The sequence below is a fragment of the Lepisosteus oculatus genome, chromosome 7, assembly GCF_040954835.1.
Source record: "Lepisosteus oculatus isolate fLepOcu1 chromosome 7, fLepOcu1.hap2, whole genome shotgun sequence".
In the NCBI taxonomy this organism is placed as follows: Eukaryota; Metazoa; Chordata; class Actinopteri; order Semionotiformes; family Lepisosteidae; genus Lepisosteus; species Lepisosteus oculatus.
Window position 1 is genome coordinate 48,984,380 of NC_090702.1, and position 13,404 is coordinate 48,997,783.

The window sequence follows — 13,404 nt, forward strand, 5'->3', positions numbered from 1 at the left end:
TCTCATTCCAGAAAATGCTGTGTTCCTTTTTTCCTTCAGCATAGATCAGATGTGCCAAATGGCCTCCTATGTTACAAATAAAGGCCTGTAACCTTTCTTGTGCTCTTATGTTTGTTCACGTGTGGAACAGGCAGCTCAGCCATTCTGTTGAAGTTAACCCGGTACCTTAAAATCCTTCACAGAAATCATGGATGAGATCTTTGGAACATTGATGCAGCCATCTACCAGGTATTTCACTCCGAAGTTCAAAATCTGCTGAGGGTATAAAGGGATCAATCAGAACAATAGGTGTGCCTGATCCTGTCATGGGAGGGTAGGGGGGGTGTGGAGCACGTTGAGCAGCCATGTTGTTGAAGCTGATACCCTGGCGTCTTTCACAAAACAGCTGGATGACACCCGCGCCTCAAGTAGCTCCAAGGCTACCAGCTATATGGGCTGAATGGCCACTTCTTGTTCATGACCGTTCTTAAACGGTGGGACAAATGAACGCCACTCTTTTGGAACCTTCTTTACGATCTCAAGCACGGGTCTAACGCCAGCCACTACAAGCATTGCTGTGAGAGCTGACACGCGCTGATGGTTTTCTAGGCAGTGCACACGCCCAGGACCGATAATGGTTCAAATGAATGTGAGTCTTGTGACCTAACCCACAGCAGCAGATGCAGGCAAAGTGGTCATACAGAACTGCTGCATCCACTTTGCTGCTCTAGCCTATCATTTCTCTTGGCAAGAAAATAAAAATTCTATAAATATATATGTTTGAATCAAAACTATGAATATAGAGTAAATGAGGCTGAATAAGCAAAGTACCTGTTTCTCCCTGCCAGCCCATTTAAATTCATACCCATGATTCATAGCAACCTACATCCTGTATACTGTATTATATACAGCTTGCACAACATCCTAAACACCTTTGATACTCAGCCCACGTTTCCAGGATATTTGTGGCACCCTGATTTCATGAGCTCATATAATCTGGCATTTGCAGATGCCTATCTGGAGTAGGCAAGCTCAAATCCAGTCTTTCAGACCATTGGACTGCGGGGTTTGCAAGAGTTTACAGCAGGTTCTGGTGATCGAAAATAGGACAAAAAAGCCCAGTAATAAAATAAAGAAATGAAATAAAAGTCCTCATGAAGATGGGCTGACCACTGTAGGCATCTTAAGAGAAACTCAAACAAGAAAGGTATGGAAAACGCATCCTCTGTGTTTTTGTGTCACAGTTTAGAAAGACTACACCCAGAGTGTCGTTCTCCAGTGTTTTCCAGCTCGAACCATCTTGTACTTCAAAACCAGTTGCAGTGAGGAAGAGACTGGCCCACCTCCTGTGGTCTTGCCATTATGTGAGGCTTTCTGGGCCCAGTTTGAGGACTGGTCACAGGCCCTCTCACCTCACCTCTGCTGCTTTCATCACATACGACATCTCTCCCGTCAAACTGCCCTCTGATGTCTTTGACAGGATTCGGGTTTTAGTGAGCAGGGGAAAGGACGCCCCCTGGAGGAGAGGAACATGGGTGTACTAGAACCCCAGTTCCAGTGGAAATTGGGGTGGAAGGAAGCAGAAGATCGGTGGAAAACAAGAATTTAACTCTGTCACACTACTCCAGAACATATGGAAGGAAAAAAATAACCTGAAGAGATGCATTGAAAACAGTTTCTTTAAATAATCATTGAATTTCTTGACCTGAACAGAATGTATTTTGCGGTTGTTTTTGTATTACTCACTTCATGTATGCCTGTGTACTCTATTAGGAATATACACTATACACTTTAATAATGTAAAGTTTTTGTGCGCTGAAAAAAATTAAATTGATTTCGAACTCGGACATAAAAGTTCGGATAGAAATGGCTAGACCCTCCTGCGGCGCTCAAGAAACGAAGGTGGTGAGAATAAAGTTTGTTTAAGGCCCGGCCGTCCCCTGCAGTGCCTCGAAGGCAGAATGAAAAGCCTGACCGGTCTCAGCTATGCAGTGATCTCGCAGCATGCTGAAAATGGGGAGAGACAGAGCTCTGTAAGTCAATGCCTGTCGAAGAGGTAAACTCAGCACACAGCTTGGGTGTATTAAAAATACAGGTCAGCAGGGAGTAGTAACAGGACTCGTGATGGACAGGCTGTGACTGACCCCTCGCTCAGTGTGTCCTTATTGCACTCCAGGGAAAACGCTTGACTCCAGAATGCAAACAGACCCGGAGTACAGACGTGTCTCCTCTATTATTGGGATTGCTGCCATTAATTGGAAATCCTTGCTGGAGAACAAGAAAGATAAACTTTGGAACGTATCTGGAATCTTGTCTGCGTCGGAACTGATCTGAATGTACTCGGAAAATTTGAGAGTTGTGCGGTGGTCTCAGAGAGACAGTGATATTGGCGCACCCAGCTCAGACGGTCTCATACAGTCTGCACAGTATTATTAAAATTAGACCAGTTACATGCCGCTTTAAGCCTTAGCACTGTTAAGGCTTTCTCTGCTGTCCACAACATAACCCAAGAGGCAGCACCGCCAGACTGACAGAGGTGTCGGTTTAGTCGGCAACAACAGTGGAATCCAAGGTATCTCAGGTATGGAGTCTGCACTCCACACCAGCAAATAATAAACTAAAATAGCTCTTTAACCCGAGCAGTCAATATCTGAGGGAGGGATTTACGTGAAGCCCTCAGGACATTTGAAGGAAACAAGGCCAAAGCTGAGCATCCCTTCGAAGTGAAAGTCTGAGAAGGTTTTCAGTAGAGTCTTGGGCTGGGCGTAAGGAGATAGTACAGTCCTTGCGTTTCTCCTGCAGGTGGAAGGTGACTATATTCAGTTTCTTTAAGAAGAGAGTAGCGAAGGTGTTTTCATTATAAGCTTGCAGGGGTCTGAAAAAGGTCTGAAGGTCAGGTCTGTTTGTGAGGCCAGTAGGTTAGGCTGAATTCTCATTTATTTTAAACCAAAAATGCAATTAGATCTTCATGAAAGTCTATGAAAATAACCTGACTGTCCATATAACACCAGGACATTATAGATGGATTATTTATTTAATTTTAATCCAACAGTAAATGTTCTTGTGCGAATAAGTATGCGAAGCCTGAGATTTCGGATCTGTGGCACCTCCTTCAACAGCAACGACTTCAACTAGACGCTTCCTGTCCATGGCAGAACTGCTTCAAGTCAGTGACTGTTTGGGGGTTTCTAGCATGCGCAGCTCACTTCAAGTCCTACCATAACATTTCAATGAGGTTTAGATTCAGGCTTTAATTTGGTCAGTCCAAAATGTGAAATCTCATCTCCTCCAGCTGCTCTGTTGTAGATCCTGCAGGCGTGTTTAAGATCGTTGTCGTCTTACACAACTTACCTTCGGCTCAGCTTCAGCTGGTGAATGGATAGCATGACGTTCTCCTTAAGAATGTGCTGACACAATGCCGGAAATGTATCAGAGGAACCCTCAAATGTCACACACTTGGAGCAGTTCTGTGAGGAAGAATAGGACTAAATTCCTAAAACACCCATGCGAGAGACTGATAAGCAGTCACAGGAAGTGTCTAGTTGAAGCCATTGCTTCTGAAGGAGGGGCCACATATACAGCATCTAAAGCAGCACATTCTTATTCACATGTGGATATTTACTGTCGTATTAGATAATTAAATAACCCATCTATATCTAATGACTTTATGTTGTATGTTCAGCCATTTATTAAGACTTTCATGAAGGTATAATTGCGCTTTAGGTCTAGAATATCCAAGAATATGGACATAGAGGAGCTGTGACCCAAAGCCACGAGCACCATCAGTGTTGCTCAGTGATACTCGCTCAACTATCTCTGCCCAACTATGACTCTCCTGTCACCAGCATTTCCAATAAGAACAAACCGGCGAGTGACCTACACCGCGTGGTCACGGCCCAGTCAGAGCTAAACATTCAGAGGATTTTGTTTTATTATTGTTGTTCAGGAAACCGAAACTGAATGCAGGGTTTGAGATGGTGCTGAAGGGCGAGGAAATGGCCCGGACTGAGATCACAGAGAAAGAAACTAGTCTCGGCTGTCTCGGTTAATCCACACCGGACTTGCCCTCATCAGATACTGTGTGTGTCAACAGCAATTGATTTGCTGGGTTTGCAATTCTGTGTTTGTAGAGGTCAGAAGATAAAAGAATCAACAATTTGGTGAGCGGACAGTTTAGCTTGGCTTACTTCTATTTACTGAACACATTAGAACACGAATTCACGTTTTCTTTCTGAACAAAATGCCACACATTCCCTCCATGATCTACACAGGCTTTGCTGAAAGAGGGTTTTCGTTTCTCTTGTAAGGTACTGTACAATGTGCACTATGCAAAAAGCTGTTCTCCTGCAGGCCGTGCGATTGTGATCCTTCAGTGTTACTGAAGCAGTCGGCTACCAGCAAGTACCCTGGTGAGTAAAACATGCCGAAGAAGCTCCTGTTATTATAACCTGTACACTTTTTCCTGTGCTCCCATTTTGCTAGGCTTTGTTTGTGATTGCATCCTCTGTCAATCTTTAACCTTTTCTTCCTTTGGGGGGGGGGGGGGGGGGGATTGCGTAATGTTTAAAGGTTTATATGTCTGAGCCTTTGCACTTTCAACATGCATCCATGCAGAACTCAGCTGAGATTCCCTCTACCCCCGTGTTTGAAATGCTGATTCTGAAATCATCCATCCATCTGTCCACTGCTAGACAGCCGCCTATTCCTGGTCATGGCTGTGTCAAGTCAAAGCCTGTCCTGACAGCACAGGGCACAAAGTAGGGATTATACCCTGGACGGGACCGCAGTTCATCGCAGTGGCTTTGAAATCACCGAAAAAGGACATTCTTGACATAACTACTCCCCTTCTGATTGGCATTGGACTGTGGCGCGTGCAACAGCCGCGAAGCGCGACGCAGCTGAAACAGGCAGCCCCCCGAAGTGGAGGAGAGTCCCGAGCTTTGCGAACATCAGAGCCCAGTTCCCTCACCTGAGCCACACCGAGCGGCGACAAGTCTTCCAGCCTGCTTCTGTGACGTGAGCTCAATAAGGTCAATAAGCTCAATAAGGTCAGGGAGGGCATGTTATGGTGCCGTCCTCCACACAGCATTCCTTCATAAGGAAAATGCCGGTAATAAAAAAAACAACAACGGGCTGAATAAAAATCCCTCTGATGAAAATATGTTGCTTGCTCACTGCAAACAGGTTATTATGCATCATTATAACTCTCTTAAACACTCGCACGCACACACGAAACACCCAGCATCAGACACTCTGCAGACAGCAGAAACTCATGCGGACACACACACACACAGTTCCTGTGGCTTGTGTGGTTGTCTTTGCAGCCCATTTTTTTGGCTTTATTTCTTCATATTTTTAAGGAATGTTCTCATTACAAGCCCAGTCTTTGTAACAGCTATCGGGAAAAAGACATCAGAACCTTCTGGTCTTAAAATTGTTCATGAGGTTTAGTTAAAAAAGGGAAAGTTAAAGAGAAGTACAAAGGTTAAAAGCTCCTGTACTGCTACAGTTCAATTTAACCTGACTGTAATTGCAACAGAAACTACAGTAAACTGCAATTAGTACAAATAAAACTATGTCATATACAAAAATGACAATAAAATCAGGAATCACGAGTGTGCACCTGGTCAGTAGCTGAAAGGGAGACTCCTGGGAAAGCTGAGGTTGCTGCTGGAGGAGCTGTTAGCGGGGACAGTAGGGGGCGCTCACCCTGTGGTCTCTATAGGTCCTAATGCCCCAGTATAGTGACGGGGACACTATACTGTAAAAAGGTGCTGTCTTCCGGATGAGACGTAAAACCGAGGTCCTGACTCTCTGTGGTCATTAAAAATCCCAGGGCGTTTCTCGAAAAGAGTAGGGGTGTAACCCCAGCATCCTGGCCAAATTTCCCATTGGCCCTTACCAATGATGGCCTCCTAATAATCCCCATCTGTGAACTGGCTTCATCACTCTGTTCTCCTCCCCACTGAGAGCTGGTGTGTGGGGAGCGTACTGGTGCACTCTGGCTATTGTCACAACATCATCCAGGTGGGGTTGCAGACTGGTGGTGGAGGGGATCCCCATTACCTGTAAAGCGCTTTGATTGGAGTGTCCAGAAGAGGGCTATTTAATTGTAAGCAATTATTATTATTATTATTATTATTATTATTATTATTAACTTCCTACTCCTTCTTTTCTCTTGTGCCTCCGTGGAGGGGCTAGAAGGCTGAGATGTGTCAAGACTGCACCATCTCTGACCATAAACTCCTCAAGACCCATCCTGTCATCACTGTGCTGCTGAGACTTCACTGCTCCGAGCACACTGTCTGAGCCCCGAATCGTACTGTTTCAGTTACTGTGCTGTGTTATCACACTGACCGCTTTAGGTTAGTATAGACTGGATATTTTGTTAGTTTTTGGTGCTCATTTATAAAGCTGTGACCCAAACGGTATGAAGCAAAGTAACTTTCTCTGGGGTGCAACCGGTGTACTCTGCCAACGTTTTGAACCCATAGCCCCCCTGGCTACGAATCCCGAACCTTGACCACTGGTCCTCACTCAGACACCGTGAGGCTGCATGCATACAAGCTTTAGCTAAATAAATGCATGGACAATAGTGCTCCAATCCTCTCTGTAGGATTCTTCTAGCGCTGTGAGCTCTGTTTCCCAACCTCAGTGTGCCCCCTGCAGCAAGCCAGGTGACTGGCAAACCAACATGTTCAGTTTCCAGTCTGGGTGTGGCTAGAGTTGACCACAGATTCGTCAGCCACCTCTGTGCAGACAGACCAACTGAAGCCGCTCACTAGAAATGGCCTTCTGGACAGGACCTGTGGAAACAGGCACACTGGGATAAATATAGGAGGACTTTGGAAGGAGTAAAAAAAAAAAAAAACCCCACTGTGCTAACATCTGATTCCCTGGAATAGATGCAGTCTCTCCCAAAGAGACAGGACTCATGGATGCCACCCCACAAGCATGCAGTGTGTGTAGACCAAATATAGCAGAGTTGCCGCATAATCCCTCAACACGCTGAAGGAAGACACAAGGCTAGTGTCAGTGAACACCGCACCAGGGCAGTGGAAGTATCTGAGTTGGAAATGCCCTGAAATGAAGGTGCCTGTGGAAGCACTGGTTGGTGTTTGTTGTTTTGAGGGCAGAAAAGGAATTATTAAGTCCTAATAAGAGCTTTCGAGTAGATTATAAACCTCACGGACACAAAGGTAGTTCACCAGCTCGAAGGTCACCTTGGCTCATTTCACTTGTCCAGTTTAGAACGGAGGACCTCATCGGCCTGCTGTGGAATGAGAAGAACATAGGAAGGATTATGCTCTTGCTTGTTGTGAAATGATTTAATCTGTTCCCAATTGCTGAAACTTTAAACTTCAAACTGACTCGATCGTGCTTTTTTGTTTCTGACCTGTCAGACTTGAGGTCTCTGTGGGCCTGAAAGTGTGAATGAGCACTTCTGGTGATAAGTGCCTGCTGTGCCTACTAGACTCTGAAGATCAACAGCAGCTCCCTCAGGATTGCTGCTATCTGCCAATATGTTACAGCACAAAAGCGCACACATGGAGTTCTAAAAGGGTGAGTGTGTGTATATTAGAAGCAAGTATTTCTGGTTAATCCAAATACAAAATCCAATTTTTAATAAAAAAGTTCATCCTTGCTTATATGCTCTCCTTTCCTTATAGTCTATTTATGTTTCCATGTGAGTTTTATATGAATATGATACTAGCAACCAGCAGAACAACATGAGATAAATGACCTCTTATTTTGTAAACTAAACACTGCAGAACCCTGATCACCAGCCCCCAGGAGGAGACAGACTGGATCCCTGATCACCAGCCCCCAGGAGGAGACAGACTGGATCCCTGATCACCAGCCCCGCAGGAGGAGGCAGACTGGATCTCTGATCACCAGCCCCCAGGAGGAGACAGACTGGATCCCTGATCACCAGCCCCCAGGAGGAGGCAGACTGGATCCCTGATCACCAGCCCCGCAGGAGGAGGCAGTCTGGATCCCTGGTCACCAGCCCCGCAGGAGGAGGCAGACTGGATCCCTGGTCACCAGCCCCGCAGGAGGAGGCAGACTGGATCCCTGATCACCAGCCCCCAGGAGGAGACAGACTGGATCCCTGATCACCAGCCCCCAGGAGGAGACAGACTGGATCCCTGATCACCAGCCCCGCAGGAGGAGGCAGACTGGATCCCTGATCACCAGCCCTGCAGGAGGAGCAGACTGGATCCCTGATCACCAGCCCCGCAGGAGGAGGCAGACTGGATCCCTGATCACCAGCCCCGCAGGAGGAGGCAGACTGGATCCCTGATCACCAGCCCCGCAGGAGGAGGCAGACTGGATCCCTGATCACCAGTCCTGCAGGAGGAGGCAGACTAGATCCCTGATCACCAGCCCGGCAGGAGGAGGCAGACTGGATCCCTGATCACCAGCCCTGCAGGAGAATGCAGTCTGGATCCCTGATCACCAGCCCTGCAGGAGGAGGCAGACTGGATCCCCAGGACTGTACAGGAGCGTATTCAAACTAACACATAGCCTTAGGTTACAAGTGGTTGCAAAATACAGCAAGGCGATGGAGAGCAATTGAGTGCCAGGGCTCTCCCATCTCTCGACCTGAGGCAGTACAAAGTGTTCACTGGCACAGACGCCAGTCCAGGAATAGTTCAGCTGGCAGGAGCTCAGAAGAGAGGGAGGGAGTTCAGAGTTACAGGTCAAGCTAAGGGCCAGTCTCCGAGTCTGAAAGAGCATATTTATTTATTATTATCTGCTTAAAACGTTATTGACATGACCTGAGGTAAAGGTAACAGTAAAGACCTCAAGTGGATTTCTAACTCAAATCTCAGAATTTTGACGACACGGTCTATTTTAAGAAAAGCTAAAATGGTAATGGATCTATGTGTGGAGTTTGCACTGACAAGGTCGAATGTGTTGTGAAGTGCATTCTCATTGGTTACTAGAAACCGTTGATACTATACAATTCATAGCGTAAGAACAGATTGTGGGTGTAGTTCTGCACCTCTGCGCATTGTGCACTTGTCTGATGGTACAGGAGCCACAGGGAGGCTGTGCAGTACAATCTGCCATCACCAGGACACTTCGGATTAGGGCTGAGGCTGAAATACTCACATACAGGAAATGATGGTGACCCCCCGACCTGTCCTCAGTAGTGCTGTGGTCTGTCATGTGCAGCACTGGACAACAGGTTTGCTGTGCAGAGAAGGCCGAGCTGCCCTGGGCCCTCCGAGTCTTCAGGAAAGACTGCCTCTGTGGGAAAACCACCTCCTCCAAGCCCCTTTGATGGCTCTGATTGCCTGAGGGACTGCTTTTATCGCGATTATTAGAGGGGATAATGAAGTATTTGTGGTATTTGGAAGAAGAAGGAGAGCATTTGTTTCCACGCCAGGATATTGCATTGTTCCAGTGGCTAGGAAGCTCTCTCTCACACACTCACACACACGTCCATACTATATATCCCGGGGCCAAAACGTACCTGCCGGGTGCCATATGCACAGAAGAGCCCACCTGTACAGGCTGAAGGAGATCTTTACAGACAGCCATCAAGGCTCCGAAGCTAAAGTCCTTTCTATCGTCTCTGCAAGCTGTCTCTTGTGATGAGTATTCAGCATCACCGCGTTCCTGCTCCCGGTTTTGCATTTTTTCATAACGATGAAAAAAAAAATGCCGTACATGTCGTCCTCACATTTAGTGAGCCTGTGCTACACGGACATATATGTCTGCCTGTCCCACGTTCTGCCCTTCCGTCATCTTTAATTCTGCTGACGTGCATTGTGCTTCCTGAACTATGACGGGACGTACAAGCCAACGCCGTCGGTCGCCCAACACAGGAACGCGAGAGCATTTGGGTCGGGCAGGAAGGGGCGACGCTGCGGTGGTACTGCACTGCCCTCTGGTGGTGAAAAGCCGGAAGGTGCCTGTTCTGGCGGCTTCACTTCTGCCGAAGCAGCGACTTCGGTTGGATCCGCAGCGTCGAAGATGACTGATTCTTGCGTGAGTTTGACACGCACCCCGCCGAGATCAGGTATATCGGTTAGCGATCTGAATATCGGATAGCTCTCCTAATATTTGACCTGTTGGACTTCAATTTTTAAAAAAAGTCTCAATATACCATGCATTCTTAAACAGAATTACACCAGGACGTCCAACATTATTTATGTACAGTATTGGTAAAGTCCATCATAACATATCGATTGTATATGAACAGAAGCCATCGACATCGGGATAGACGAGCTCTTAGGGAATAATGCATGCTTAAAAGCTCATTAGTTTGTGTTTGCAGCACATCTTTTGAGCAGAGCTTTCTTTATTTTCTTTTTTAAAAGTAATTGTATAACTTACCACATTTTTTCATAAATATATGTTGTACATTTGCTTGCATTTTACTAAGGCTTTGTTAGAGATGGTGTTTACAGAAATTGCTCGCTTTTCGGCGGTATTATTTAGCAGCGACTCGGGCGAGGTGAAACTACTGTACCGAGAATAAGGCGAGAAATCAGACGAGACAGATTACACATGAAATTAGAGTCAGGACATATTCTGTCGTCTTTTTTTTCCCTTTAAAAAAACACGCACTGGGATTCCAGAAAGTTTCTCGGTGAATACTAGAAAAACTAGCTGACCCGAGAAATGTTTTATTTGTGAAAAGAGGAGACATGTTATATGTTGTGAACGAACAGGAGTAGGTCATTATAAGAGACTTTTAGGATCTGAACCAGCTGTAAGTATAAATGTATCAGTCTCTATGGGGGGTCTAGGTTTGACATATATGCATGTATATGTATATATATTTGGCCATCTCCTAATTTTTCAATTTGTCACGTTTTGCAATTACTGAAAAAGCCCAAAATGGGCGGTCTTACCAGCTCTTCCTCGTTAGTATAGTGGTAAGTATCCCCGCCTGTCACGCGGGAGACCGGGGTTCGATTCCCCGACGGGGAGGCTGAAATTTTTTCGGGGGCTAAACTCAGATTTATGCCCGATTATTGTAATGTTGGTTTTGGCGGGGTAGGACCTTTTTTTTTTTCCCTGCCGGATGTCATGTCACATAGTGGCGTTTTCTGTTTTTGGATGATGGCCGTGGAATTAATATAAACAGAAGAATACAATTTCGAACTAAAAACGAAATAACTAAATATAAAAAAATATATATAAACCGGTGTACGTCTTAATTACTATAATTATGAATACGCGCGTTGCTAAACGTCTTCTGTAAGTTCAAATGATTTTATCAGCGTATGTAGTATGTTATTCGAGTGGGCACCCGAAGAAGGCTCCACAGCTGAAAGGACGTTTCTTTTCTCCTCTTTTCAGCGCGGAATAAGACCTTTACTTGTTCCTTGTGTCGACAGGCGTCTTAACCCTCAACGTGTACCTCCAGAGAGAAGGCTGGGACCCGTGTCACAGTTGGCCACGTTATAATGTGCCTGGGTTGATGGACTCCATTGGCGTGAAAACGTTAACATTTTCCGTTCAATAATGTCCCCGCCTTCCCCCTGTTTTTTTTGTTTTTGCTTGCTTCCAGAAATGTCCACTACACCTTCGTAGGGATTGAAAATGTTAAAAATCTCAGCCTCCCCGTCGGGGAATCGAACCCCGGTCTCCCGCGTGACAGGCGGGGATACTCACCACTATACTAACGAGGACGGGCTGGGGGACAGCGCCGTGCTCGGGTCCCTTATACGCGATGCGTCGTCTTTTCATATGAAACAGCCGTGTAATGCGTATAAATATAACCCTAAAATCATTTCAGAGTGTTGATTTAAATGTCTCTGGCTGGGAACTCGGGGATCGGCTTCCGTCATGTGCTGTTTCCCCATGCTGGCCCGCTCCGCGCTCTTCCCTTGCTCGGGAGAGGAGGCGCGTTGGCACTTGCTGCCACAAGAGGGCGCCAGTCTACCGTTCGGCCACCCGGCGGGGAAGCCATCTTCACCGCCTCAGGGTTGGTCGGTTGCGATCACAGAAACGGCGCGCTAGCCTGTCGGCGTACTTTTTTTTGTATTTTCACGATGGCCCCCCCCAACTCCACTGTGGGGTTTTGAACTGGTGTCAGTCCCAACAGCGACGATCAGTACACGCCGTGGTTTAAACGCGTCTCAAAGCGCCGGGCGTTTATTATTATTATTATTATTTAAAAAAGTGGGAAAGGGGGAGAGACCATAAAGGTGCCGAGGTTGGCTAATTGCCTGCACCTGCTACTATGTCAGGAATGTCGACTAAACTGATGCTCGTCCTGATACGACAAATTACCCCCCCCAGTCCTCACGCCAGCGGTCGGCAAACAGTCTTCTGGCACGTAAAGACTTTGGAAAAGAGCTGTCCAGCAGGACCTCGTGGCGCAACGGTAGCGCGTCTGACTCCAGATCAGAAGGCTGCGTGTTCGAATCACGTCGGGGTCACTCCTCCTTTTAGCCCCACATTTAACACCCATTCTCCCCGGAACCCGATTCATCATTTGTCAGATACGCCACTCGTGTTCCAGGCAGAGCGCTGCACCTTTTCAATTCAATTCACGAGGCTTTATTGGCATGTCCAATGAGTCAAACCAGTGCTCCCCAAGCAAAACAAATACAACATGAAAAAAAATCTGCAGGCATTTACAATAAAGACACGATCATACGATATTTACATATGGAGCATTATTGGGAGAGGCTCACTGCTCCTCAGGCTGGGACAGGAGATCACATACTTGGCTGCCAGTTCAACAGAGTTCCCTCCTCCCTCTCCCAGGAGGATTGGTACTTGTTGTGATTCTGGCAGGTGTGGGAACTTTGGGATTAGTTTTGTAAATTTGGGGAAGAATGTTTCTCTCCTCCCAGAATATTTGTCACAGTGCAGTAGGAAGTGCACCTCTATCTATATTCGCCGTCTTATAGGGTCAAAGCTGTATCCTGAGATGGAGAAAGATAGAGAAGGAGCCACAAAAAAAAAACGAACTAGGTTTTCCAGACAATCTGGAAATGACAGGCAGGAGAGACCCAGCAAGAGCAGAAGATGGCCCAGGAATTGTTGTTGGTTGTTCACAGAGATACCCAGCTAGAGAGCGTCACTCCAGAGCAGCTACTGCTGGATAGACGTGTCCCGACCGCAAATCATTACCACGACGTTTGGTCGATCAAATAATTATATTATTTCAATATATTGAACTAATATAGCATTCAATTGAACTCCCCCACCACCACCACCCTCCTTTAAAAATAAACAATTAAACTTTAGTAAGACAAGGTGACAAGAACGAAACTTAAAACTACGCACACGGAGTATAAAAGTGAGGTATTAAACTAGGATTACGATTATGATTACAGTGTGTTTGGAACAAAACGATTCAGGGGGGCTCCCAGGGAAATTGCTGCTTGATCCAACGACGGGTGAGCCGATTTCCTCCGGTTTACAAACCGGTCCCTCTGTCTCCATCAC

At 46.4% G+C, this 13,404-nt stretch overlaps 3 non-coding genes across 3 annotated transcripts; 2 read left to right on the forward strand and 1 right to left on the reverse strand.

Annotated features, from left to right (window-relative positions):
• Positions 1-10,857: 10,857 nt before the first annotated feature.
• Positions 10,858-10,929, forward strand: trnad-guc (transfer RNA aspartic acid (anticodon GUC)). Its single transcript has one exon. It is a non-coding gene; the product is annotated as a tRNA-Asp (tRNA).
• Positions 10,930-11,561: 632 nt separating this feature from the next.
• Positions 11,562-11,633, reverse strand: trnad-guc (transfer RNA aspartic acid (anticodon GUC)). The gene has a single exon. It is a non-coding gene; the product is annotated as a tRNA-Asp (tRNA).
• Positions 11,634-12,314: 681 nt separating this feature from the next.
• trnaw-cca (transfer RNA tryptophan (anticodon CCA)) lies at positions 12,315-12,386 on the forward strand. The gene has a single exon. It is a non-coding gene; the product is annotated as a tRNA-Trp (tRNA).
• Positions 12,387-13,404: the final 1,018 nt, after the last annotated feature.